Source organism: Ochotona curzoniae, unplaced genomic scaffold, assembly GCF_017591425.1.
Source record: "Ochotona curzoniae isolate NIBS_2020 unplaced genomic scaffold, NIBS_Ocur_1.0 contig_2692, whole genome shotgun sequence".
Taxonomy (NCBI): Eukaryota; Metazoa; Chordata; class Mammalia; order Lagomorpha; family Ochotonidae; genus Ochotona; species Ochotona curzoniae.
Genome location: NW_024465556.1, coordinates 8,549,569 through 8,577,290, shown reverse-complemented (window position 1 = coordinate 8,577,290; position 27,722 = coordinate 8,549,569). Strand labels below are relative to the sequence as shown.

Sequence of the window (27,722 nt, the reverse complement as noted above, 5' to 3'; positions counted from 1 at the left end):
TGGAGAAGGTGTGAAGGCGACACCTGGCTCTGGCAAGTAACCAGGGCTATAGGAACTCGCTTTTTCAGCAAGAGTCCCGCACCGTCCATTCTGCACCCTGGAGAGGACCCTTTCCCAAACTCTGAACTCTCATTTCTCAGTCAGTTATAAGTATTATACAGAAATCTGTATTCCCACTGCTGTTCTGCAAGTTGACAAAACAGAAGTATGATTTTCAAAATCTAAAACTCTCATGGTAGTGGGGCAAAGGAGCAAAGAAACAATGAAGGAATACCTGAGACATTAATCAGATAGTGGTATGCAGAAAGTGTAGGTGACATGATAGTTTTTTGAAGCCAGGTTTGGCCCTATCTGGTGTGCGTTTTCTGTGATTAACTGATGAGAAAGAATGGGTTTTGAATAATTGATAGAAAATGCTTTCTGTATAGGAAACAACCCATGCAGAGGCAACAAGGGAAGAATAAAATTGCGTTCTGGAGGAGAAAAAAGGACCAGTGTGTCTGGACCATGAACTAGGGACAGAGAAAAGAATTTGTTTAGCCCTAGATGTGCATTCAATTGACTTTTGCAAATAAAGTTCCTTTTTCGCTATTTGTAGCAAAATCTTATTGACAAAGGGAATGATAAGACTGTTGTTTTGTGCTTTGGATACTCGATCCCTTAGTTAGTATTTAGTTAACAGACGACAGATGTATAAATCAGGTAGCCTTTGGTGTAGCAGAGAGCAGTTACCTTTCAGGGTGGTTTGGTCTAGGTTTTATCGGAAAGGACTACATCTAACAACCCATGAGGTTTCAAGAGGCCCGTTCTGCTAAAGGAGCCCACCTTCCATCTCAGCTGTCCTTCTCTGAAGATATCATTTCATTCCTTCCCCCTTGATTCAACCATAAGCTGTTTTGATGGTGTGTTGCTTCAGAGCCAGTAACCAACAGATCCCCATCTGGCTTAGGGGATAAAGAAACAGGCAGAGGGACATTTCCGCATCTTTGTTATTGAATAACAACCACAAGATACTCCACCACGTCTGGCACTTTGAGAGCCAACATTCTTGTTCTCTCATCTCTAGTAACTGCTGCTTACCAGTGCCTCGCCTTCCTTTGCATAAAAGAGATTATAGTTAATTGAAATGTAGCTGGGTATCATTAAGTGTTTGTCCCTTGAAACAAAATACAGGACATGCCCTGACCCACTGCAGGGCAGCTGACTGTCATGTGACATGCTGTGCTTGACCTTTTCATTCTCAAGTTGAAGAACATGACCCTGCAAATAGGAGCAGCGTATGAAAATATTTAGTTCTACCCACTTGTGGAATCCTGGGGGGGGGCGGGGAAATATTTTTGAGTAGGAAGTATTCCAGGCCTCATGGTATAGGGCAACTGAATCAATTCGTTTCATCTCACAAAGAATATAACTAAGTTGAGCCCCTTAGAAAAGGAAAAAGAAATAATCATACTTTAGAACTAATTCTGCATTTTATGTGATTCATGTTTCTGTATACCATCATTCTGCACATTTTGCACAGTGAGAGCTGCTTGTGTTAGACTCCAGCTGTACGTGTGTCTGGGGTAGGCAGTAGAGCAGCTTCATGATCTACCCACACAGATTTATTAGTTCTCTTCCAGTCTCCTGCATTTTGGTTACTCTGTACATTTTTATTTCCTCCTATTAATTTGTTATTTACTGTTTGCTGTGTGTTAATCATGCATAGTTCCTTCACTGGGTTACCGGTTAGCGCTTCCCATTCCTAAAAGCTAACTTACCTACATCTTCCATGCCGCATGTACTATGTGTGGCTGTGCGTTTGTTTATTACGAAAGCAGTGCTGGGAACAGGGTCATCGCTTCTTCCTTTGATTTGCACATGAGCATCTTGTCATCTGTAAATCAAACTGAGAATGAAAGAATTAAAATTAGAATTGAATAATTGTTGAAGCTGCCTGGAAACCAAGGTTTGTGTCTGTTGTTTTGGTTTCTTCCTTTCTGATGCTTTCAATGGAAAGATCATTTTTAAAGGGGTTGATCTGCTATTACAGTGGGTTTTTCTTTAATTGCAAGCATTAACCAGAGTACATTAGTATTCAAAATGCAAGCAGAGCTACCTATTGTAATTGCTCTGTTCTCCTTGTTTAACTCCAGAGAGGCGTGTGGGCGGTGACTTTTCAGGACACCCTTTAAAGTAATGTTTCAATGTCAAAATACACAACTGTTAGCTCATCATCTCTAAAGGTCTTGTTCTTAGACTACTCAGAGTTCATTACACTTTCGAAATCCCCAAGTCCTGCCTCCAACGTGACACAGCCTAGTGGCTAAATCATCACCTTGCATGTACTGGGATCCTATATAAGCACCGATTCGTGCCCCGGCTGCTCCAGTTCCCATCCAGCCACCTGCTTGTGGCCTGTTAAAACAATGGAGAATGGCCCCAACACCTTGGGACCCTGCACCTGTGTGGGACACCTGGAAGAAGCTCCTGGCTGCAGATAGCTTAGCTCTGACCATTGCAACCACTGCGGAGTGAACCAGTGTCTCTCCTTCTCTCTGCATATCTGCCTTTCTAAGGCTTTGGGCTGTCCTCTACTGCTTTACCAGGCCACAAGCAGGGAGCTGGATGGGAAGTGGAGCAGCTGGAATATAAAATGCTGTATATGGGATCCCAGTGGTTATACAAGGTGAGGACTTTAGCCACTAGGCTACAGCAACGGGCCCAAAGTACATCTCTTCCAATTCTCTTGGAATACCAGATATTGAGAAAATATGGCATTTGGGCTTTGGAAGTACAAGAACTGGGGAAGATGGTAGGAAACTAAACCCTTTAAGGGAGCACCCAAAGAAACACCACCCCAAACCCCCACACCCCAGATGTTCCATCCCATGAGTTACAGTTGCTGGCTGTCTGGGATAAGTCAGGCCTTCTGGATATTTCATCAGTCATTTTAGGAAAGCCATCCCACGGTCTCCGTGGTGCCCTTACATAATCAGGGTTTAGTAGAGTACAGGTTGAACGCCTAAGGAAGGGGAGAGGCTAGGCCACCCCCCATGCCTGCTCAGTGTTACTGAGTCCTGGCTTCATGGTTTCTGCAGGGGACACTCAAAACCATGTTCTCTCCAAAGTCAGACGTCTCCTGTCGAGGCAGGGTCTCTTAGCTTTTGTCCTTTATTTGGTCTGTTATCTCTGCTGATCAGGGAGGGTAGAATATGCTGTAATGAAGACAGTGGAAAATGTTAGATACAGCCAATCCAGATTCATTTGCTCCCTGAAAGCTCCCTTGTAGATTAGATCATTTGCTCTGTTAACAGCTCAATGAGCTGCTTTTTCCCATGTGTTCCTGTGAATAATGCCTGTGTCATGCATGGCCTCGGCTTGAAAGAAGGGAGAAAAACAGGGGAAAACAGTACATTTTGTTACTGCAAGTTCCAGGAGTCACATCAGTGATGGAAATGCTGGTGTCATTTTTTTGTTCCTTTTTGTAAAAAGATTTCATATTGTTGCTCAGTATGAACAGAGAACATTGTATAGAATCTAAGTCTCGTGCTTTGTATTTTGTGTGTGATAAACACAGAGGGAATAGAAAAGCTATTCGTAGTTTAAGCTATTACAAGCAAGGGCCACATAACAGTAGTCAACAAAAGGACCCATGTGTGCTCGTGGGCCTATAAGTTACAATAGATCTAAAAAGTTCCCAGCTTCTGATGATGTTGGAACTGTCATATGTCACAGTTAACCGTGTACTCAAGTGTTTGTGATGAGGCTGATATAAATAAACCTGTGCTACCAGTTGTGTAAAAGTATATACAGTTCTATACAGTAAATGACTGTGTATCTGTCTCACGCATTCACTAATACATTTTATCATTACTATAGAGAGAACTTTAGCTACTAAACAAAGTAAGCATGCCGTGTCACACCAGCAGTGGCCTATACATCTCATGTTTAATGTTTACTGTGTCTGTTGAATGTGTCATGTTCTTATGCTTGATTGAACCTCATGTTGTTTTAGTCATCATGTCCGTGGGAGCAATACCTAAGCCTGGTCTGAGTAGTAAACCACATCATCCACTTCTGTGGAACTATGTGAATTATCTGAGCGATGATTAAATCACCTAATGTCCCATTTTTCAGACACATCCCTTAGTAGTTTATGGACGCATGGTTGAACATGAAAACATAGTGGTTGACTTTTGTTGTTGTTTTTGCTGTTTTGTTTTGTTTCAGGAGGATTTGGGGGGAGATAACATAAATATAATTGATGAATGCAGTCTTCTGGGATAGTTTTGGGGTTTTGCCTTTTTTTTAACCTCAGAATCAAATTGCAATTAAGGTACACAAGAACCCACAGCTGTTTATAACTGCCAACCAACTGGCACTAGTCAGTGAATAGAACACTTTCTCTAAAAAGGGACAGATACTAATACTTTGGCTTTTGTTAGCTGTCTGATATCTCGTTTCTTCTGTCACTGCTGCTCAGAAGTAGCCACAAGTAACCCATAAAAAAGAGCACAGCTGTATGCCGATAAAACTTTGTGAACACTGTAATTTGGTATTTCATTTTCATATGTCAGACATGGCACCTATTATTATTTCTCAACCATTTAAAATGTAAAAATCAATTTTAGTTACAGGCCATATGAAAGCAGGTAGTTCATCAGATTTGCCTTAAGAGTGTGGTATGCAGACTTTTGATCTACAAAAAAAACCTAAAAACTCAAAACTCAAACAAACAAAACCTACCCTAAAATAAATAAATTAATAATTGTGGGGGGAAAAGGAACCTTCTGAGCCTGTGATTTTGCAAATGCACAGCTAGGGGCAGCTCCTCAGGCTGTGTGAAGAAGTGGCTGTTTCAGAAACTGTTTCAGCATTGTCTCGGAGAACCCATTTACCTTGCCTGAAAAGGTTTTGACCTTTGCATTAACCCTGGAAGTCCTTCCGTGCCCAGATCTCTCCTCCATCCCCCTGTGCCACTTCTCATCTTCCTTAAACATGGACCAAGTCCATAGGAGGTGTGTGGAGTGTTTGGTAGGTGATGGTGACAGGAAGATGCAGGGGTGTAAGTTTTCTCAGCCTACAAGTGGGATGGGGGTGGGGGAGAGTGAGGGTGACCTCAGCAGGTGCCCTCAGTACTGCCCCTGATCTCACCCTCTGCTGGCTCAGATAACTTCCTCACCCTGCCCAGCTGGAGCTTCAGGTTAGCTGCCATGGGCCCTGCCCACTCAGCTGCTCTAGAGTACCAGGCTTTGCCTGGCACTGGTTGATGGTGTGTTCTAACACAGTCCCATGCAACTTTCTGTCCTTAGTCTGAGCCACAACTGCTAAGTATCTGCAGGGATGCTTCTACCCTCACTTGTCATCTCCTGTAGTAAATATAATTGGCACACTGGGAAAATTATTTGGTAAACTAAATAACTGAAAATACCTGAAGTTCTTATGCTCGAAAGAAGAACTCTGTTGTGGGACTTGGCACGATAGCTTGGTGGCTAAATCCTCTCCTTGCATGAGCCAGGCTCCCATATGGGAATAGGTTTGTGTCTTGGCTGTTCTACTTCCCTTCCAGCTCCCTGGTTGCGGCCTGGGAAAGCACTAGATGATGGTGCAAAACCTTAGACCCAAAAGAAGCTGCTGGCTCCTGGCTTTGGATTGGCTCAGCTCTGGTTGTTGCAGCCACTTGGGAAGTGAACCAGTGGGTGGAAGATCTTTCTGTCTCTCCTCCTCTCTGTATACTTGCCTTTCCAATAAAAATAAATAAATCTTCAAATAATAATAAAAAAAAATCATCCTGTTGTGAATCCTAGGACCAGCAATATCTTTCATTCTTAATGGGTCACCATGGAAATAAGTTGGGCTTTCATTTCTTCATTTTTTAAATGTTAGGATTTAGTAAAATAAGCCTTCAAATTGTGTGATTTACCCTCCTGTTTATCTTTGGTGTAAAAATAGTTTAAAAAATATTAGCTTTTCTTGAACTAAGGCACAGTTGTCTTTGTGAAATGAGGTGGAAAAACACAGGCAGCATATCTCAGTCTGGAATGCTTGGTGTTCTCTGTAGGTCCTCGCAAGACCCCCAGTGGAGGCTCCAGCAGCCTCCCACGTGGCTGGGCTGGCGCTTACCCAAGTGAATGTTAGCTCCTGCCCTGTGTACCCTTTGCAGCTGCAAGATGAGCAATGATAGTTTTGGAAACAAAATGTGCTGGCCAAGGGGTGGGCTTGAAGATGCAATTATGGGAATTGTTACCCTTCTTATTTAGGCTAATTACAGAGTGTTTCCCTCTGAAGAGCTCCCTAGAAAGGTAGAATCAGTTGGGATTATTTATCCTGGGGAGACGATGACTAGAAGGGAGGGAGGAAACTCAATAACAATATTGAGTGTTTAAAAGACAATAACCAACTGTTCCTTCTTCCTATTGAAAACAAGATTAAGAAATTGGTAGGAGAGATCTAAATTAGATGTGAGGAGTAATGCCTTGCCGGTGAGCATGATTACACTACAACGCGTGGGAGTGATCTCTGAAGTGGATTCCTAGGGGAAGCCTCCCTGGACAGGGGGACTTGCATTCCCTTGCCTGGAGCCAGGCATCTTATTTTCTGTTGTGGGCTGGTAATATCCACAAGGCAGCTCAGTGGCCTGAGTTTCTAAACCTTCCCCACCAATACTTTGATAAAGCAAGAGCTGTCAATAGGGACATCCAGTGCAACCTTGAAGAAAGCTTCCCAAAACACAGCAAATGTCTGGGGGACAGGAGAAAGAGTTGTGTGTAGGGAAGTATCGAAGTATCTTGGGGTTTGTTCCATTGAGGACTGCCTGGTCAGAGGATTAGAATGACTTCCTTGATACCTTTGCCTTCTCTAGAGCAGTAGCTATAAGTGCTTCTCCCCTGTACACCTGCTTCTCTCTGCAGTGGGCAGATCGCATGCCCATAGATCAGAGGTGACTGACCTCACCACACAGTGGGCCAGTCCAGAAACAGGGGCAGAGCCAGCAGGGTGTTGGTTTCCTGGGTTTCCCTTGCCAAACATGTGCTTCCCAGCCCATACTAGGTGCTCACCTAGCATGTGATCATTTGTGTAAATGAGTGCCCAAGGGACTATAGCACCAGTAGTGAATAGTGGGGAACTGCAACTCTAAATCTTGACATGGTAGTTCTCAGTTTTGATATTGATGCGTAGTTCAAATACTTTTTCTCTCTTTGTTGAAGGAAGTATAATTAACAAACTGAAGTGTGTTTATTGAAGGTAAATTCAGTGCTTCAATATATATAATGATTATGTGCTATAATCATTGCAGTCAAGCTAATTTAGGTGCCTGTCAACTTTCCTAGTTAAGTTGTGTGTGTGTGTGTGTGTGTGTGTGTGTGTGTGTGTGTGTGTGTAGGGGTGTGATTAGAACACTTAAGATCCACTCCTAGAAATGTTCAAATATGTGGTCAAATATTCCTGTTGCTGTGCATTAAATGTCCAGAATTGAGTCATTTTAAATATACCCCTTGACCAACATCATCCCACTTCCTCTTCCCTCAACCCCTAAGAGTTACACTGTACTATTTCTTTGAGTTCACCTTTGGTTAGTTTACATGTAAGTAAAGGCAAAAGGCGTTTGTCTTTTTGTGTCTGTTTTTAACACTTTATTTAACTTGAGTTACATAGAGGGTGAAGGGGAGACAAAGAGAGATCTTCACTCCCCAAACAGGCCCTGGAACCAGAGCTGGACTTGTCCAAAGCTGGGAACCAGGAGCTTCTTCTGGGTCACCCACATGGTGGCAGGGACCCTGGGCCTTGAACCACCCCCTACTGCTTTCCCAGACTGTGATCAGGGAGAAGAGGAGCAGCCAGGATGTAAACCGGCATCCATGTTTACCCTTTGTCCATTTCTTAATTGGCTTATTTTTTATTATTGAGGGTTTTTTTTTAGTTCCTGATATATTCTGAGCATTAATCCTTTGTCAGACAAATGGCTTGCACATATTTTCTTATTCTGGTAAATGTGTGTTCACTTTACTGACTGTCCCCCTTGCTAACACAAGCTTCCGAATTTGATATAATCTTTCGTGTGTAGTTTTGCATTTATCGCCTGTGCCTTTATGGTCTTATCAAAAAAATAAAAAATAAAAAATAAATTGGCAACACCAGTCTCTTAAAATGTTTCCTATGTTTTTCTTCTAAAAGTTTCATAGTTCAGGTCTTAGACTTAGGTATTTGATGACTCATGAGTTGGTTTTTTCTATCTGATAAGAGGTAGGAATCTAATCTAATTATTCTAGGTATATAAGTATATATATACACACATATATACAAATATATAAAGATGTAATGGACATCCATACACATAAGCACATACACACATATATATAGTTTTGACATATATATTCTTTTGTTGAAAATACTTGTATCATTTATTGAAGACTATCTGTTTTCTAATATATATGTCCTTGGCGCCTTTACTAAAAATCAGTTGACTGTATAAATGAATAAATACTGCATATGGATATATATGCATTTCTGAGTTCTCAGTTCCATTTCGTTGATGTGTGTATCAGTGCTTATGCCAGTACCATGCTGTTTTAACTCCTATTGCTTCCTAGTATGCTTTGTAATTAGGTATTGTGATATCTCTAGCTTTGTTTATACATACGTAGGTATATACATACCTGCATGCCAGGAGCTTCTTCCAGATCTCCCACGTGTATACAGGGGCCCAAGGATTTAGACCATCCTCTGCTGCTTTCCCAGGTGATAAGCAGGACCTAGGTCAAGCAGTCAGGACATGAAACAGTGCCATGTGGAATCCTGGTGCCACAGAGTGAGGCTTTGCGTGTTATGTCATTGCACCAGCCTTCTAGTGCTATGTATATATTTTTTAAAGATTTATTTTTTATTACAAAGTCAAATATACAGAGAGGAGGAGAGACAGAGAGGAAGATCTTCCGTCCAATGATTCACTCCCCAAGTGAGCACAATGGCTGATGCTGAGCCGATCTGAAACCAGGAGCCAGGAACTTCCTCCAGGTCTCCCACATGCATGCAGAATCCCAAGGCCTTGGGCTGTCCTCGACTGCTTTCCCAGGCCACAAGCAGGGAGCTGGTTGGGAAGTGGAGGTGCCAGGATTAGAACCTGTGCCCATATAGGATCCCGGGGCGTTCAAGGCGAGGACTTTAGCCTCTAGGCCACGCTGCCGGGCCCTGTATTTTTAAAAAGATGAGCAACAGTTGAATTTGCCCTTGATAAAAGGAACTGGGTTAGGTAGGTAATGCCCCTCTCTTGGTATTAAAGCCTGCTTCCATGGTGTATGCATACCTGTTTTTGCCCTTTTGCAGACGTACATTAGTAATGCTAATTCAGGGAAGAAAATAAAAAGTTCGACCAGCCCAACTAACAGAGGCAAGCCTGCTCAGATTCCAGAGAGCAAGAGAGAAAATGATTGCATTGTCTTTAGAAGGAATGTCAGTCCCCAGCACCCAGAGCAAAGTGCTGATTAGCCGAATGACAAAAGCCAGTTTCATGAGTGATTCCAAGCAGCCCAGCTACCCTGCCAGCTGAGTGCCCTGCTATTTTCGGTATTCCACAGATGATGACGAATAACACAAAGTCTGACTGCATGCCACAGCTATGGTAAGCCCCTGGGGAATTCTGGGAGGCCCTCCATGGCTCCCAAGGCACTGTCCATCCCGCTTCCACCCCCCAGTGAAATAGTGAGTAGCTTCTGATTCGTTCCTACCTCCTTAGTAGGAGGTGAGAGGAACCTCACCAGGGCAGCTATTTTTAGACATGATGCTCTGCTTAAAGTGTTAACTGATTGAACTATCAGGTTTCAGACTTGGCCACCGAGAATGGCCCTGGAAGAGGGAGAGGACTTCCCAGGACACGTAAGCACTTACAGCTTCCATGTGAAATGGCTTTTTCTTATAGAAACGTCATTGTACCCTGAGGGTCTATGCCTCGTGGAGACTGTGGCTGGGTAGGAGGGTTACTAACTCGTCTGTCCCATAGGTCGCTTGAGTTGTGTGTGTGTGTGGCACAATGGTGTTCGTTGTCTCTGTTTTGCTCAGCTCTGGACTCTAGGTGTGTTTTCTCTCTGGAATTTGGGGGACGTTTGCCTAAGGTCTGTCTTAGCATGCTTAATATAATGCAGCAAGACCTTGGGTAAGTAGACAGGGCTGGGAAATCCAGAAACACCAAAAAGTTTAAGTGGTCGCACTGTTCATGAGAGAAATCTGAGGTCTTGAAAAGTCAGCTTTTTTCCACTAGGTTGATTACAAGGGTAGAAGTATAGAATTTTACAGTGAAAGGAGAGAACACTGTAGAATGAAAATCTGTCTTTGAAACTGATATGAATGGTACATGCAGCATTTAATTGGTAATTGGAATGTGTAGTTCATTTTCTGTTTTGTAGATAATTTAATAATTCAAGAAAATTGTCCAGTAACTCATTTTCTCCACAAGCAGAAGTAAATGAGAGAAGGGCACAAACTGTTTATAAAGATTTCAAATATCTGATTTGGGAAGATTCACAAAATACCATGTTGGTTACAATGTAGTTAAAGTTTTAATGTCCTATTCTTTAACATCAGTTTATATAACTATGGCAACATATGTTGCTGTGAACTGAAGGAATAATTTTTTACTATTAATATTCTATATTAAACCCTGATGTCATTGTACACTTTATGTAATCCAGATATCATAATAAAATATGTTATTAAAATATTTAGTGAAGTAGTCACAATGACAGGAATAAGACATCATAAAAATAAGGACATTAGCTTTTGTTCAGGTGGCTGCAGATGCTGGTTCTTTTGAATGAAGAGCTCTCATTCCAGTGCTACGGAAAACCATTTGAAGGACTCTTTCACAGGTCTTACCCTTCTTTCAAATGGATCCAGTTTTTAGCTTTGTGCTTTCACAGATAGAACTTTCCTCTAGAAGATAAGCTTTTCGTGACTTTCATGGAATGTCACTAAGTTATACTGTTACAACTAGTTTAGAAAACTGAATCCAAGACTTCACAAATATTTTGTGAAATGTCTTTTCAGATTAGACTTTTGAGATTCCTAATAATGTTAAAGCTTTATAAGTTTCATGCGTGAAAGCCTATTTTAATTTACTAGTGCATTACAAATTGGCAAATCCTTAAAAAGTTCTGTTCCTTAAAAAAGAATGGCCTTAAACCTTATGCATCTTAGATGATGAATTTTATCATTGAATTTAGGTGTGTATTATATTCCAATTGTTGTGGAATTGAAAACTTTACATAGTCATCAATTGGTGAGACTCAGCTTTGAGAAACTGCTGTCAAGCATCTTAGTCAATTGATGCTCTCACACACGTTTTAAAGATGTACTTGGGAAAACTCTGGCCTTAATGAGCTAATAAGTTTAAAACAAAAAGATCTGACATTCAAAAGCAATGCCCAAGTAAAAGTAGTGCCTCTTGAGATTTCTGCTTCATGTCAGGATAGATCAACAAAATAGTGAAAGTGTATCATCTAAACATGTATGTGCAGTGCTTTCTGTTTTGGCGGGCATGATGTTTAAAAAACGTGTAATAAAATGACAGATTGAATTCAAAGTTATCATGCCCTAAGCAGTAACTCTGGAAGGGCACTGACCCGATACAGATCACATGGACGTCCTGTCACAACACAGAGTGTTACTGCCGGGCTGAGGGTTTAGCTAGACAATGAACAAGAATTCTTCCTCTGCTGGCTTCACCTCTGACTTGAATGGAAGACTGAGCAGGTTATCTGCATGAGCTGAATTATGGATAAAATCCTGGCGAAGAGGGTATAGTAGAGAACTGCGTTTTTTTCCACAAATGACTGTTGATACTCCCCGTGATTTCTTGTTTGGCTTGTGGTTTCCACTGTGGTGTTGAGGGATTCTCTGCAGGATTGTGTAGTCTGTGTTCTGGGGAGGAGCTTGCTGTGATTTTGCATCTTGCTATTGCGACGGGTTTGCTGCACAAACCTTCTAGAAGTGTGTGTGTGTACCTCTGCTGATTGTAACAACAGCCTCAATCATAAAGTCCAGTAATGGCTAGTAGCCAGGTTTGTATGGAAGAACTAGTTTTGATATAAACAACAATGAAAAAGTTAACTCTTAAATTTGAAGTCTTAGATAATGCTCATTATAGAAAGCTGGACTATAGAATGAACAAAACCCAAGTGCAATCCAATTTTATTAAGCATTTTATCTGAGCCTTTAGTAGCAATGGCTATAACTGTTTTAAAATCCTATGTGTATCCCATTTAATATGAAATTAAAATTTTTGGCTTTAGCTTGTTTTATTCTATTTCATGTATGTTTTTCAGTCATTGATCTGTTAAGAAAAATATATTTATTGGAGGGACCACTTATTTTCTTATTAATGATTTTTTCTCTTTAGAAAGCTACAGGCAAGTGTGATAATACCAATAGACAGAACCAGAAAAGGAAGCCACAGTTTGCCTTTTTGCTGCTGAAATTGTAGACTTTCTTGTTTGGAAATAGGAACTTTTTGTTATATACTACATCTAATATTTGTTACCAACCCAATTTCCTCTTTTCATGAATATGAAGATGGTGCCTTGGGTCATTTAAAAATTTGGTAGTCAAGTTTAAGGAGAATGTCTAAAATTTGAAAAATGTACTGGATACCTCAAAAATTCATGAGATATACATGCTATGATTTGTATGCATGGATTCCAGATTTTTCACTCTAAAAATGAATTTGTGTTTTAATTCTGTAGTCTGTGAACTTTTTAAAGCACCTTTATAAAATGTTATACCTTCTCAGGCAGTAATTCTCTTTAAAAGTTTTTAGTTACAAAGTAAAAATAGCCTGTTTATCCCAGTGCCATTTCTTTTCACATTTTCTTTTTACCCTGGTTTTCAACATATACTGCAAATACAAGTTGTAAAAATAGTTCAATTGAATTGAACTATTAAGGATGTATCATTAAATTACATAACATCAGTTTCAGGTTTTTTTTGGTATAGCATCAAATTTAGTATAAATTTCATCAGGAAAATAAGTATGTTTAGTAAATAAGTACTGGTATAAGATTTGTATAGAATAGGATCCTTTTATTTTCAGTATTTATTATTCTGTATAGATATTGATGATAGCAAAGCTTTCCAGAGATAATGTTGGGTAGCTAATGTCATTTGTTTTAGTCAGGTGACAGTGAGTGATGGATGACAACCAGTTTGTGGAAGTCAATCATGTTAGAAATCGCCTTGTCAAACCTGGATATACTTCAGCTTTATTAAGTCTTGAATGCTTGATTAGTTCATGTTCTAACTGTATTGTTCTAACGTTGCTGATATACAGCTGATTAGTTGATTAGCATCTCTTTCATATTTTGAAAACGATGTTCCTTGATAGAAGTTCCATTTGGACTACTATCAATTGCTTAGTATACGCTGAGTCTTACTCACTTTGTTCCCCTAAAGCTTGCATGCATGTTAGAATCTTAAATGAGTTCTCATCTTTGAAAGCTATAGCCTCTCATTTTTACTTTCTCATCAGCATTTAACTGTATAAAAGACTTTAAATTAACATGCCCTCATTGGCTTTTAGTGACTAAAGTTAGATTCCTGTTTCCAGCCTAGGAGTTTCCCAGAATAGAGGATTTGTATCTGTAGCAGTGTTTACCCAAGTGGCCCAAAGGGAGCTTTAATGTTATCTGGCTGATACAGCCGCACCACTTGAAGATTTGTTGGGTATTTCTGACATGCCATTTCCAAGAACTTTCAGTTGACATTCCTTGTAGAGTGTTATCCACTGGGAAAGTGTGGTAGTCATGTCTGAGTGTGTGGTAGGTGTGTGTTTGTAGGAATTCAGAGAAGGAATTCAGCAAGGTAGTACAAAGGCAGTAAAGAGGTGGATATTAGAGTGAGCCTTGTCTGTGCTTCACAAACACAGCAGCACTCCATCAAGTTAGACTTTTACCATCCTGCTCTGTCATGGGTGGATTACTTAATTACTCTCTTGGGAGATCTTCGACTTTGAAACCATGAAATCGTTCTTTGGAATCTTTGCCCATCATCTAGCTCCTCTTGAAATGTGATCTGAGAATCCTGAATGTCCCTAAGACTCCTCCAGAGCATCTGTGAGGTCCTCCCTTTCGTAACTATGTAACTTACACGATGCCTACTTTCCACCCATACTTCGACCGAAACAACAACATCACGGCATGAAATGTGGAAGCAAATATAAAAATCTAACCATATTCTTTTGACATTTATCTTTTCATCATTTTGTTACCACATGATATATTTGCTATTGCTGTTTAAAAATAATAGCAGATAAATTTAAAGTCTATTTTATTTTGTAAATATAGTAAATGTCAGTATTTATTAGTTGTCATAATCAAAGGTTCTCTGGGAGGAGGGTCCCCAGTAAAATTTAAGATTTTAAAGGAATTCTGCAACAAGCAGGCTTGAGAGCTCCTATACAGATTGCAATGTGATGCTCTCTGACCTGGTTTGTATAGTTAGCTTAATTGAGGAAAACAGTGGGCAAATGAGGTCAAGTTCATTGGTTCAGTCCTTGTGTAGCCAGTTTTGTTCACTGCCACCATCCTGGTTATAACTCAGAAGCCAGAATAACTAATTTTAATGTGGCAGTCAAGGATATTAGTAGTAGGGTGCCAACTGTATGCCAGTCCATTTCTATATGTTTTACATATATTGCTTCATTGGTATAAACAGCCTATGAGTTAAACTTTGGTATCTGGAGTGAGTTTAAATGCCTGACCGGGATCTCACAAATTTGAATTGTAGAGATAGGTTGTGACCTGAGGCATTCTAGGCCCATTTGGATTCTGAAATCAACTAACTGTACTTGATGATAGGGATATATTGCTCAAAATCCACGACAAGACACTTTAAAAAAAGCAAGACCTTGAATTCTTTACATTCATACATAAAGGGTTGCTGCTTAAATATGGGACTGGCTCACTGAATCCCTGAAATATATTTTAACATTTAGACTGTAATAGCTAAAAGTCACCTGTCATATTGTAACTTATTACAACCACACAATCAGTGGTTACCTGGAAGACTTTGAGATAAAGACCACTCATCGGATTGCATTTTACATAAGAAAAGGCAACCGCGTGCTTTATTTTTTCTACATTTTTTTTCACTTTCTGAGAGATTTCTTAATCTATTTACTTCTTTCTCTTCCTTCTATTGCATTCAGTGAAAATTTGGCAATGCCTCCACGTCTAAGCCTTGTCCAGGAAAAATGCAACTGTCACTAGAAGATTGTTTAAGATTTCCAAGTTCATCCATCTGTTTATCTGACTTTACCAGTGACTTACACTTATCTGAATGATTAAAATGTACTTTTCAATCATTCAGATAAGAGCTGACTCTGATACTTTCACCGAAGACTCCTCACATTTCTTAGTTGATCTCACATTTAGACAGAAAGGAAAAATTTTAAAAGGAAAGTGTTATAATATTTGGATATACTTTTTTTCTCTGCAAGTTCCCCATCTTAGCCTCCCTCCCCATAAAAGACAGATCTTTTACCAACAGTTTCAGGAAGTCTGCATCTCCACCAGCTGTCACACATTTCAAGATGCTGTATTCAAAAAGCTTTCCTTTAACTAACACCTCCTCTCCCTCTGGTGCCAGGGGCCTCCCCTTTGAATTTTTCGAGACTTTTGAACTCCAGGCATTTAATTATCTGACCAGGAAGCTGCAGTCCAATATATTATCATTTCTGGCTTACTCTCACCACACAGAGTATATTAATGCTTTGCAAGAAAATAGTTGTGTTCAAAATATTGCATCTATTCACCTTAAAAATCAAGCAACTTGTTTTCTAACCTATTAGGAAAATGTTCATCTACTCAAGGAAATGCTTTCTCTTTTCTCCTATTACCTAGACCAATTTTAGCTTATCACTGTTTTTAGTTGCTATATTTGAAATGTGAATAGTTCCTTGGATAAAATATTTTAGAACTCTTGCCAGTACCTCCTACATAATAAGGATCCTTTATCATGAAGCCCTGGCATCTTTGTGCTGATTCATTACATGCCAAATAAATGGAAAAATCCCAAGCTGTTGATGTGTTCTTATGTACCCTGCCATATACAATGCTGAAACTTGCTGCTAAATGTTTCCTAAAGGATAAACAGTAATATCTGAGTCTCTTAAGGCATATTCCTGATGGACTGTGCACTTTGTATAGGCAAGCTCTACAATAATTTAGTATATTTTGTGAGTAGATGTTCCCACAGATTGCCAAATATTTCCTGGATAGTACTATTGCATTTCATTTAAAGAGTCAGAGCTGCCTGTCAGCTTTGACCCTTTTCGTGTGTGAGGAACTGGTCACCTCAAGATGCATCACGCAGGATACACAGAATGGGAGAGAGAAAACATGCATGAATGACAGTGTGCAAAAAAGATGGTTTGGACATTTGATCTTGGAGATGGCATTCAGCTTGGTGACCTGGCTGGAATAAATGCAGCCAAGTCATTTTACTGGTAGTAACAGTAGCATTGTAGACTGATTCATCCTTGTGCTTATGTCATGAGATAGTGGGAAAACCACTAAGCCAAAGAATCCAAATTCTGTTTTTAGTGATTTCAGTAAATAGGTGTTTAGAAGTTGCAATGCTGCTTGCATTGCCTTTACCCTACATCAGAGTCTGAGTGTGAGTTCAGCTGTACTTCCTGCTTTTGCTGATATGGGACCCAGGAGGCAATAGGTAGTAGCTCAGTTACCTGGGCCCTGTCAATCCGGGATTGAATTCTGGGCTCCTGGCTTTTACCAGAGCCAATCCAAACAGCAGGAGAATGAATCAGCAGATAAAGATGTTCCCCACCCTTCTCCTTCATAAATTAAATACATTTAAAATGTAAGATGTACATTAAAAGTGAAATCTCACTTTAATGAGATATTACTCAGCCACAAAAAAACCCCCGAAATCCTATCGTTGACAACAGAACAAATGTATTTGAAGACCATTATCCTTAGTAAAATAAGCCAGTCCTCCAATAGACAAACATTGTGTTTTCTTGATTTGTGGTAACTAATACACAATGTACCAGAAATGTGATGTATATGAGTGAAATTGACATCTTGATGTTTGAGTATTTATAACTCTTGTCTATACACCTGAGTAACTGACTTTTCTACTTAATATTTGTCAAATTTTGTATTTAGTGGAAAGTTAAACTTGTGATTATAAAATAAAAGTATATCATAAAAATCTTTTAAAAATACGTAAGAAAAGAGTGGTCAGGAACATGGGAGGGAGGGAGAGGAGGATAGGGTGAGAAGTATCGTTATTATGCTCTATATGAAATACATGAAATTTATTTCTTTTATATAAATAAAAAATTTAATGAATAGAATTGTCCTTTTGGGGGTTCAGTACAAAGCAAGACATTTATTAAGATTATGACTTCTTGATTACTGCATTGAATATGGGCTTACATGTTTACTAAGTTAGAGTTCTGGACCCTCAGATTATGTGTAGCTTTGAAGGACATGTTCATGTATATCTGATGCTTTGACAGCCTACCAATGGAGGGAGGATGGCATCCTTGCCAAGTGGCCCTTCCAGAGCTAGAGGTCCATGGCTGGTGTTAAGACGGATGAACAAGCAAGCACAGCTTGTGCATCCAGCATTTCTGAGGGAGCTCCCAGAAGAGCCAAAGGGAATTTCTTAAAAGATATGTTCATATGAGAAAGAATTGAGACAAATAAGATGAAGCATAGCAAGAAAACGTAAGAGATGGACTGAAATGAGAATGTTTGAGACCAGTGACACTCTGCTTTTTTTGTTCAGCCTTCTGCCTAACAAAGGATAGGGCTTTGAATCACATGTGGGGCGGGGGGAGCCTGTCCACAGAACTTATAAATGACACATAAACATTGACTGCTAACTGTTTTATTCAGCCATCCATTGCAGTCTTAATTTAACTCAAAGGGGAAAATAACTCCATGAAATAAACATAATTAAAACATCTAAAAGACTGTTTATAGTAACATTGCAATTTTGTAAATTACAATAGGAAAAAAAAAATTCATCATGGCTGTTACATATTCTGAATTGCTGAATGCTGTAGCTAGATTTGTTGTTTTCTTGTGTTCCTATTGCTTTTTGTCCAAAGGGGAAACCAGCAACATAACCCAAAAAAAATGGACGTTTCTAACAAGTCTACTCATGAAGAGCCCTGCAAAATGTACTTCTCTGAAATGATTTCTCCATCTCTGGTTATATTCCAGGCTTACTTACTTATTGGAATCTTTGTGTTTCAAAACAGAGATAAGCTTGCATTGATTTTGAAATGGATACAGCTCTACTTCTTACAGCTTCACCCATATGCAAGCAAGGATAAACTTTTCCTATCCTAAACTTTCCTTGGGTGGAATAAAATGAGCAGTTAATTTTGTTTTAACTTCAAATTTCAAAACCATCCCAACTAAAGATCTACATCTTTGCCCTGGCCAGAAAAAAAACAAAACAAAACAAAAGCTTGTATTAACGCTTCCTCATTTTCACTCATTTGGGAAGTAAGTCATTTACCCTGAGCAGTGGGAGCTTTGTACCTTGCACATTGTTTGCAGATTTTAGGGTGGGAGGGAACTTTGGACATCTAAAATCCTTCTGCTGAATCCTAACTGAATTTAGGGCATTTAACCATAATTCAGTGTCCACAGCATACTAAGATGCCTTTCGACCTGCACAATGGAGAAATACAGAAGTTTAAAATCAGAATGGTTAACCATTTTGCCATAGACTGGCACATATCAGGACTAAGACAATTTCACACAAACTCAAGTGAACGCGATCTTGCTGCTATTTTAGGGGATATTGGCATTGGCTGGCCGGCAACTCCCAGCACTTGATGTGTGCACCCTTCCTCCCGAACAACCATGTACAAAATCTCTCTTCTAAGTGTGTGTTTGCTTCTAATTCATATCCAGAGACTGTGCAGGGTTTTGAAGTCTGGGTGAGAAGATACATCCCCCACTCACTAGATTCCTAGTTGTCCTTTTGCTATAACCCGGATCACAGCAGACACGTTGGATGAAGAAGGGTCTTATCGGCTTGGTTAATCTGTTAAAAACATGACCACAATGAAAACAAACCCCTGCCAGCACTGTGTTTGCCTTAGACTCGGTTCCATTCCCTTCTGTTTAGGGTTGAAGATGGGAATGCTGTTTTGCCTTCAGAGGGGCCGCTACACAGACACACCCAGCAGGGTTGAAACATACCAGCAGCTGGGGTGTCACTGGTGGAGATCCCAGAGTAGGGCTGCTCACCAGGCCCTGCATGTGTGACCTCATTTCAACAGTGAACCGAGATGACGTCCGGCTTGTGGCTGGCTCCCCTCGTGTGTATGTGTGTATTTGTGGACAGAGCCATGGCTGCCCCCCTGTGTGTGTGCATGCATGTGTATGGACAGGGCCACTGCTCTGTGTCTAAGCTCAAAGCTTCAAAGAATGTGACTCTCAAATCACTCAACTTCTTTTTTCTGGAAGTTGTCTTACTGTGTCAACACCGGTGTTAGATCATGAGTTCTGCAGAGTAGCTGCATTTATATTTCAGAAGTGTATTTGGTATATGAGGTCACTGTTTATGGAGCAATGACATGGGAGAGTTGGGAATTTGAATAAGCAGGCTCATACTCTGGAAGTCCCCCCATACTGAAAGCATGAGTAGATTTTGAATATTCTTCAAATGATATTGTGACACGGAAATTTTAAAGGATAAGAAGGAAATGGAAAAGAAAGGCATTTTGAAGGTGTGCTGACATGCCTTCATTTCATGTAAAACATTACAATCTCTAGGACGGATTTCTAAATTCTGGTGTTAATATTTACACCTCCCGTCCTCCATCCTTTCCTGTTTTATGGCCACAGAGATGTGTGTGGTTTGGCAACATGGGGCAGTAATTTTGGGTGGATAAAGTAACAGATAAGAAGCCTTGCATCAAAGTTTTGGTTGAGACAAAATTGTTGTACCTATTTATGGAATACAGTGGGCTATTTCAATGTATACACTGTGTAATGACCCAAACAGGGTGATGGGCAATCCATCACCTCAAGTGTGTTCTTTCCTTTCTAATGAGCATATTCAAAAGCTTCTCTTGGCTATTTGAAATCTGCACTGCCTTGTTATGAACTGCGGTTGTCCTACTGTGCAACAAAACACCAACCTTACTCCTCCTATTTATAATGCTGTATCTGTTAACCAATATCTTCTTCTCCACGAGTTCCCATCCTAGTTTCTGACAACTACTATTTTCGCTCTCTCTCTCTCTCTCTCTTTCAAGATATGCTTTTTGGATTCCACCTCTGAGTGAGAGCATGTGGTATCTGTCCTGGTTACCTGGTTTATTTCATTTAAACAGTGTGCTCCAGATTCATCCATGCAGTGAAAATCAAAGTCTTTCATCCTTTTTATGACTGAATACTATGCTACTGGGCATATATATATATTTTTTTACCCACTCATCTGTTGATGGGGCACTTGATTCCAAACCTTGGTTTCTGAGAATAGTGGCATGCAGCCATATGGGGACAGTTACCTAATTCAATGGCTCTGACCTCAGCTGCAGCTTAGCATCTCCTGAGCATCCAATATGGAGTAATGTGTCTGGGGGGGTCCACCTACCACAGTTCCTCATGACCCAAGCCTGGCTCCTGTCTGCACAGCTAGATTATAAGGTCGTGGAGCAGGTTAATAATTCTTTCTCAGAGTAATGAACAAAGACCTACTACAAGATGATTATGTATCTTCAGAAGATAGTGGGCACAAAAATAGCAAAGATGAGGATTGTGGAAGTCCAGAGAGAGAAAAGGAGTCACATCTAATGTTTACAAAAGTAGTAAATGTGAAGTGGCCTAAAACATGTACCAAAAACATGCCCTTTGGCTACACCCAAAAATTCTGGCTTCCACTTTGGATTTCTGCATTTCTCATTACTGTTCTCCCATTAGGCTTGCTAGTTCTACCATTCATTATATAACTGTACATTTGAAGATGCCAAGAAAAGTCTTTTAAGGAGGTTTGCTTTAAAATTCTCATACATCCTAAATACTCAGGTACCAACCTAGAACCTGTTTGCAGCTCTGTAGGTGCTCGGTCCACCTCATCAGAAAACACGTAGGATAAAAAATGTCTTCACATGAGATTAACTTCTGCAAGCATTGCCAACAGAACATTACAGTTCTGTGAACTTAAATTTCTATTGTTTTCATTGCACATATGTGAAAAGCCTATGCATTGACACTGTGTTGTGAGTGCTAAATGAGGATAAGCAGGTATTGTTCTGAGTTAACCTAATATTGGAAAAAAAAAAAAACTACTTCCTCTCAGAGTTAGCATTTTGCTGATGAAATCCATAGAGAATGCTTTAAAAGGATTCTGTTTTTCAACTAGGTGGGTTTACAATGTGTTAGTACCAATCATATCTCTCATTACTACAAGACTATTATTGGCAAGATGTATATAAGGCATGTTGTAAATAAGTATTAAACCTGTTTACAGGGGCTGGTGTTGTAGCACAGCACTTTAAGCTCCCACTGCAACACTGGCATCCCATATCAGAGCACATTTGAGTCCTAGATGCACCACTTTCAATCCAGCTCCCTGCCAAGGCTTCTAGGAAAACATCAGGGGAAGGCCAAGTCCATGGACCCTGCCACGTGTGTCGGAGACCATGATGCAGTTCCAGGCTCTGAAACAGCTTATCTTAACCCTACAGTTTAACTTACCCAGTTAACCTGCAGATCATAAAGCTGTTTCTTTCTGTAACTGCCTTTCAAATAAATAAGTCTTACCAAACAACAACAAAGTGACTAACAAACCAACTTGGCAGCTGCTAGAAAAGGTGCTTTAAGGAGCAAAAAATATGAAAAAAAAATGTAATTTGAACACATATCAGTGTGTAATGCTTTTGTGGAGAAATGAATTGATAAATATCTGCTACCAGAACTCACAGACCAAAGACAGATGAACTTTTGCCCCTTAATCTCATAACTCAAGTTTGGCAACTAAAGTGATCACATGCAGTCTGCCGGGCAGTGTTGTCAGGAGTTGTCTGAGCAGCCACTTGGAAGTGCTAGTTGAAGTAGTAGTATTTCTCTCCAACCTCACCCTTTCACTGCTCACAACAAGAGCTGTTGTCTGGGACCCAGGAGCTTGCTGCTAAACCGGTCCGCAGTTTAACAACACCAGAGCTTGGCAGACATCGACATCTCAGAAAAATTACTGTTTCCAGTCCTGTAAAATGTTCCTTTTCTATTAGAGCAGCTCTGTCCAGAGACAGCCTGGTAAGGGCCTGTCTTGTTTTGTCCAGTATCTCACAGCAGCTATTGGCAAACTCCTCAGCAGCTCTATGTGCCTGACTTACACCAGTTTTTAAATTCCTGGAGTCACTTCCAGGACCAGGAGGCAGTCACACAGCCATTGATGGGTGATACAGTGGACAGCAGACTAGGCAGGATTTATAAGAAGCCTTCCGGGGTGGAACTGGATCAAATATTGTGTGTTCGGGATTTCAAAAAAGATATATTTATTTTTTATTGGAAAATCAGATATACAGAGAGAAGGAAAGAAAGAGAGAAAGATGTTCCATTCACTGATTCATTCCCCAAGTGGCCGCAACAGCTGGAGTTGAGCGATCTGAAACCAGGAGCCGGGAGCTTCTTCTGGGTCTGCATGTGGGTACCCAGACCCAAGCCTTTGGGCCATCCTCGACTGCTTTCCCAGGCTATAAGCAGGGAACTGGATGGGAACCAGAGCCACTGGGACTAGAACTGGCACCCATATAGGATCCTGGTGAGTTGCAATGCAAGAACTTAAGCAACTAGGACATGCTGCCAGGCACAAATACTGTGGTTTTTAAAGCAGAAACAGGGGAAAGAGTTTAGTGTAGCAGTTAAGATGTTGAACAGGATGCTTGTATTCCATATCACAGTGCCTGTGTTCAAGATCTGGCTCTGCTTTTGAGTCTAGCTTCCTGCTCACTTCACCCTGGAAGGCAGTGTGTGATGGCATCCCTACCATCCACATGGGAGATCTGGATTGAGTCCCTGGTTACTGGTTTGAGCCCATCCTAGCTCCCGTCCTAGCCCCCGTCCTAGCGTGCATTTGGAGAGTGAACCGAGTGAGTGGAAGTGCATACTCAAGCCCTCTTCTTCTTGCCCCCTCAGCTGCCTCTTCAGTGACTTTTGTAAAAGTTAGTTTTCAATGATGATTCAATAATGAGAAAGCAGGAAGCAGTTTTACTTAGACTGCCTCTTACACCTAGTTTTTCACAGCTGACAGGCTCAGTAAGAGACCCCATGTGGTGCTGGGCCTCAAGGGATATAAGGAGGCATAGGAAATGAGTTCATCTAAACACAGCAAAAACTTGCCTACCTCATTTGTCTCTAGATGGAAGAAGAAAAGAAAAAAAACCCTCCTGAGGATTTGTAACCAGGAGAAATATCTCATATCAATACCAGTTTAATGTCTAAATTTATCTGTGTGTTCTTTAACACAAAACCAAAAATAACTTAAGGCAAGCGTTTATTTTTTCAAGGAATCTTGGATAGGTGATGCTTCTAGGCAACTAGCAGAATTGTTCTCAAACTCCTCCTTGCAATATGGTGATATTAACTATGGCACTGAAGAATTACCACGGTTTGTGGCCAGGACCGTGCTGCAGTGGGGTAAGCTGCTGCCTGGGATGCCAGCGTCCCATATGAGTACTGTTTTGAGTCCTGATGCTCCTCTTCTGCTCCAGCTTCCTGCTAATGCTAAGGGCAGTGGAAGATAATACCTTCAAACACTCCTGGGTTTTGACAGCAAAGCTAGTGCCAGAATCTTAATGCCATTGTCATTACAGGCTGAAACTAGAAGTAACGTAAACACCAACTATTCTAGGATAGATCACTGGATGGTGTTATAATCCCATGATGGAATCTTCTACAGCAGCAATGACAGTTGACTTATTAAATTTCAACATGGATGACTCTAAGAAACACAACATTACAGAAATATGGATAGCAATGTATGAATTCACTTACATAATAAACTCAGATAGTCAACCACGTAGTATTTATCTTGGAGAAGTGTGTATGGAACTGAGGAGTAGGTGGCTGTTTGTTCTTATATTATTGTTTAAACTGCAGATAGGTCATCTATATACTGTTTTGGGTATATTTTGTACATCATGATTAATACTTTTTGAAATGAGAGTACAGAATTTTCAGAGATCTCCACGACAGAATGTTGGATTAGATGCTTGCATGTAACTCTCTGGAAAGGACTTTGAGGAAGAGTAGACAAGAGAATTTGATCAGAAATTCACACCAACGGTGTGTGCCTGGGTTGCTGGAATAATCCTGGGACTGTGGGAAAGAAATCAGGAGATCAAGACTTTTCTGGTGCCTAGTCACAATGGTAGCTATGTATGTGTCACGGTAGACTTCACCGCGGCTGTCGCTGAGGTAAGGGAAATGTAGCGTTATGCAAAAGGATATTCTCTCATGATACTGGGCATTTGCAGTGTGTTCCAGCTCTGTCGGTCCCATGTTCACAAGTAGGAGACAGCTGATACTCTACAGTGTACTTTGTTGCTAAATTAGGTATATAAAATACATTTTGCCTATGCTTCTTTCAAATTACAGTAGCTTTATTGAAGTGAAACCTTTTCACAAGTTGAAGAGCATATGTATTTATGCTGCATGTATATAAAACAATTTATTTTTAAGATTCATTTGTTTATTTGAAAGTTAAAGTTATATGGAGTAAAAGAGAGACAGCAATCTTTCTCTCTCACTCTCTTTCTCATGACAACCCCTGGTTCATTCTCCAAATGGCTGTGATAGCCAGGGCTAGACTAGGTTGAAACCTGAACCCTGAATTTCCATGTATGTCTCCCAATGGGCGCCAGAGACTTGAGAACCTAGACTATCCTCTACCATCTTCTCAGGCACTTAAACACAGCCAGCTCCGCAGCAGAGCACCTGGGACCCAAACTGACCAAGCAGCTGTTTATCCTGCTATGCCATGAAAACAGGCTGCACAAAGTCTTTTTTTTTTTTAATTATTTTTATTGGAAAGGCGGATCCACAGAGAGAAGGAGAGACAGAGAAAAAGACCTTCCATCTGCTGGTTCACTCCCCAAGTGGCTGCAACAGCTGGAGCTGAGCCAATCCAAAACCAGGAGCCAGGAGCTTTCTCCAGGTCCCCCATATGGGTGCTGGGTCCCAAGGCGCTGGGCCATCGTCTATCACCTTTCCAGTAACAAACAGGGAGCTGGAAGGAAAGTGAACAGTTGGAATACAAATCTTTGCCCATATAGGATCCCAGCACATGCAAAGCGACAACTTTAGCCTCTAGCCTATCGTGCTGGGCCCTGCCCAAAGTCATTTTAAAAAGTAAAAGGTAGTAAGATGAAAGCAAATGAGTCATTATTTGTACCACATCTGATTTCTTCAATGGCATTATAGCCAAGTATTGACACATTGACTAGCACATAGTCAATATTCAGCAGATATCTGGAATGGAAGATGTGGCCATATCACCTGTAGATGGTTGAGGTTGTAAAAGTGGGATGCTTTTGGTTTTATTTTTGTGGGCTTTAATGATTGTACTTCCTAGGCTGGAAATTTGCTGCAAGGCAGCCTTCATTCCTCTTGGTTTTTCCTCTCTCTCCTAGCTTCTTCCTCCGCCACCTTTTCATTGAAGATATAAAATAGGCAGGGTGTATTGTTTTGGCTTGGTGAATCTGTTAGCATGTGACAAAGGTCTGGGGAAAATAGAGAACACTAAGTTCTTGTCCCTTTTTTTACTTCCCAAATTTATTAGATGATAAATGAAGTTACCGCAGAGACTATGATACCAAAAAGGACATAGTAAAGATAATTACCAGAGAATTTCTTGCCATATGAGCAAAAGTTCTTAAATACAAATTGACAAACAATTTTAGGAATCCCAAGAAACCTAAAATAATGCATAAATTGCTCGAGGATAGATGTGCAATTGCTGGAGGAAAATAATTTTTTATATTAAATTCAAACTCTATCATAGAGAAAAACTCAGTTTCAAGGCTCTGCTACAGTGGTGCATTTTGCAGGGAAAATTTTAAGGACACTTGAGAAAAAAAGTATATGTAAGTTCTAAACACCTGCAGATATTGAATCTGTTTGAAAGTTTCTTTACTGACGTCTCACACCTCTCTTTCAAAGTATTTATTTGCTGTGTTTCTGCTCTGCAAGTTAGAGTTTGAAGCTCTCAGTGCTATCTGCAGTAATTGAAAAATCCTGACTGATGCTATTTGTTCTCAGGACTGCAGAGAGCCCATGTGGGCAACTTTACTGATAAGTCATTGAGCAAGCACATGACTTGGTGCTACCATGAACTGTACTTGTATAACTCATTTAGCTCTAACTGAACTTATACACAAAGCACTGGCCTTCTCAATGTAGTGCCCTTCTTCAGCTACTGCATTTTTTTTTCTTTAAATTCCTTGAAACTGTCCACTGGAACTTTCATCTCTTATTGTCCTTGTCTTAGGTAACCTTCCACTCTTACTGAATTATTTGCATGCTGGACTTAAATGTTTGTTTTAGTGTGGATTCCTGGGCACTCGACTCAGTAGCTCACTTGATGATCTCTGGAAGCCACATTGGTATAAGACCTTCTCAAGTGAAGCAGTCAAGATTACTGTTGTCATTAAGAAAGGCTTGTTCCTGGTCCTAATGTTTTACTTGTTATTTCCAGTTTATTTATTGATTGATCCATTCATTTACCAAACATTTATGGGCACTTGTTATATTCAGGGGATGTTCCCAATTGCAGAGGAATCAGAAAGATGAATATTAAACACTGAGTTATTGCCTTGTGCCAGGTTAGGGCACGTGGCAATACAGGCAAGATGAAGATTTAAGTCCTCCTTAAGCTTACTGTCTTTAAATAAGCATTTTGCTATGTATTTAGTCATTTGACAAACCTGGATACACATAGGGATGTTTTGGCCTCTGGGTCAGCAGAGGCCAAAGATGTGGTTAAACACTGGACGATGAACAAGACTGTCAATTTCAGCAAGGAATGGCTCTGGTCAAGATTCTGGTGGTGCTATGTTTCAGAAGCACTGGCTTAGAGGACCAATGTTCCTCAGAGAAACATCAGCTGTAATAGACTCGGGTAGAGGGGAACCCTGAGGCAGTGGCCTTTGCTTCAAAGCTCCCCACCCCAAATCAACTCTTAGTCCACAACAAAACCACAGACCATTTGGAAGCGTGGAATCGCATTTTCATCTCAGTGGATTTCCAGGATTGAACTGATGTTTCTTAAAGGCAGGCAGCTTATAGCTTGGTGCCTTTCTGGTTGCCTGCTGCTTAACCCAATCCTGATTGCTGTTAAGGAGCTTACGGTTGAGAATGGAAGAAGCACGGCTATAATATAAACTATGGCACTGTGTGATAAATCCTGAGAAGTTTCAATGCAGTTGATGTTTTGGAATATTAAGCAATTAAACTCTGTCTGGGGGGAGCGGGGCCTGGCAGGCTTGCCGGATGAGGTGGCATTTGAGCAGGGACTTTGATGAAGTAACCACCAGTAGGCTGATACATACCTTTTCCTCATTTCTACCATGTCCTGGTTGGTTGTATTTGTAACTGATGATAAGATTTTTGTGTTTTGTGTTTTATTGCCTTTTAGGAAAACTTGTTTCTATATTATATTGCGTTGAGCACAATTTTTTTATAAATTGTTCAGGCTCA

The 27,722-nt window shown here is 40.4% G+C and overlaps 1 protein-coding gene across 1 annotated transcript in view; it reads left to right on the top strand.

Moving 5' to 3' along the window:
- Window positions 1-27,722, top strand: part of ANK3 (ankyrin 3) — a 287,134-nt gene that overhangs the window by 62,000 nt on the left and 197,412 nt on the right. The gene's annotated exons all lie outside the window — the stretch shown is intronic.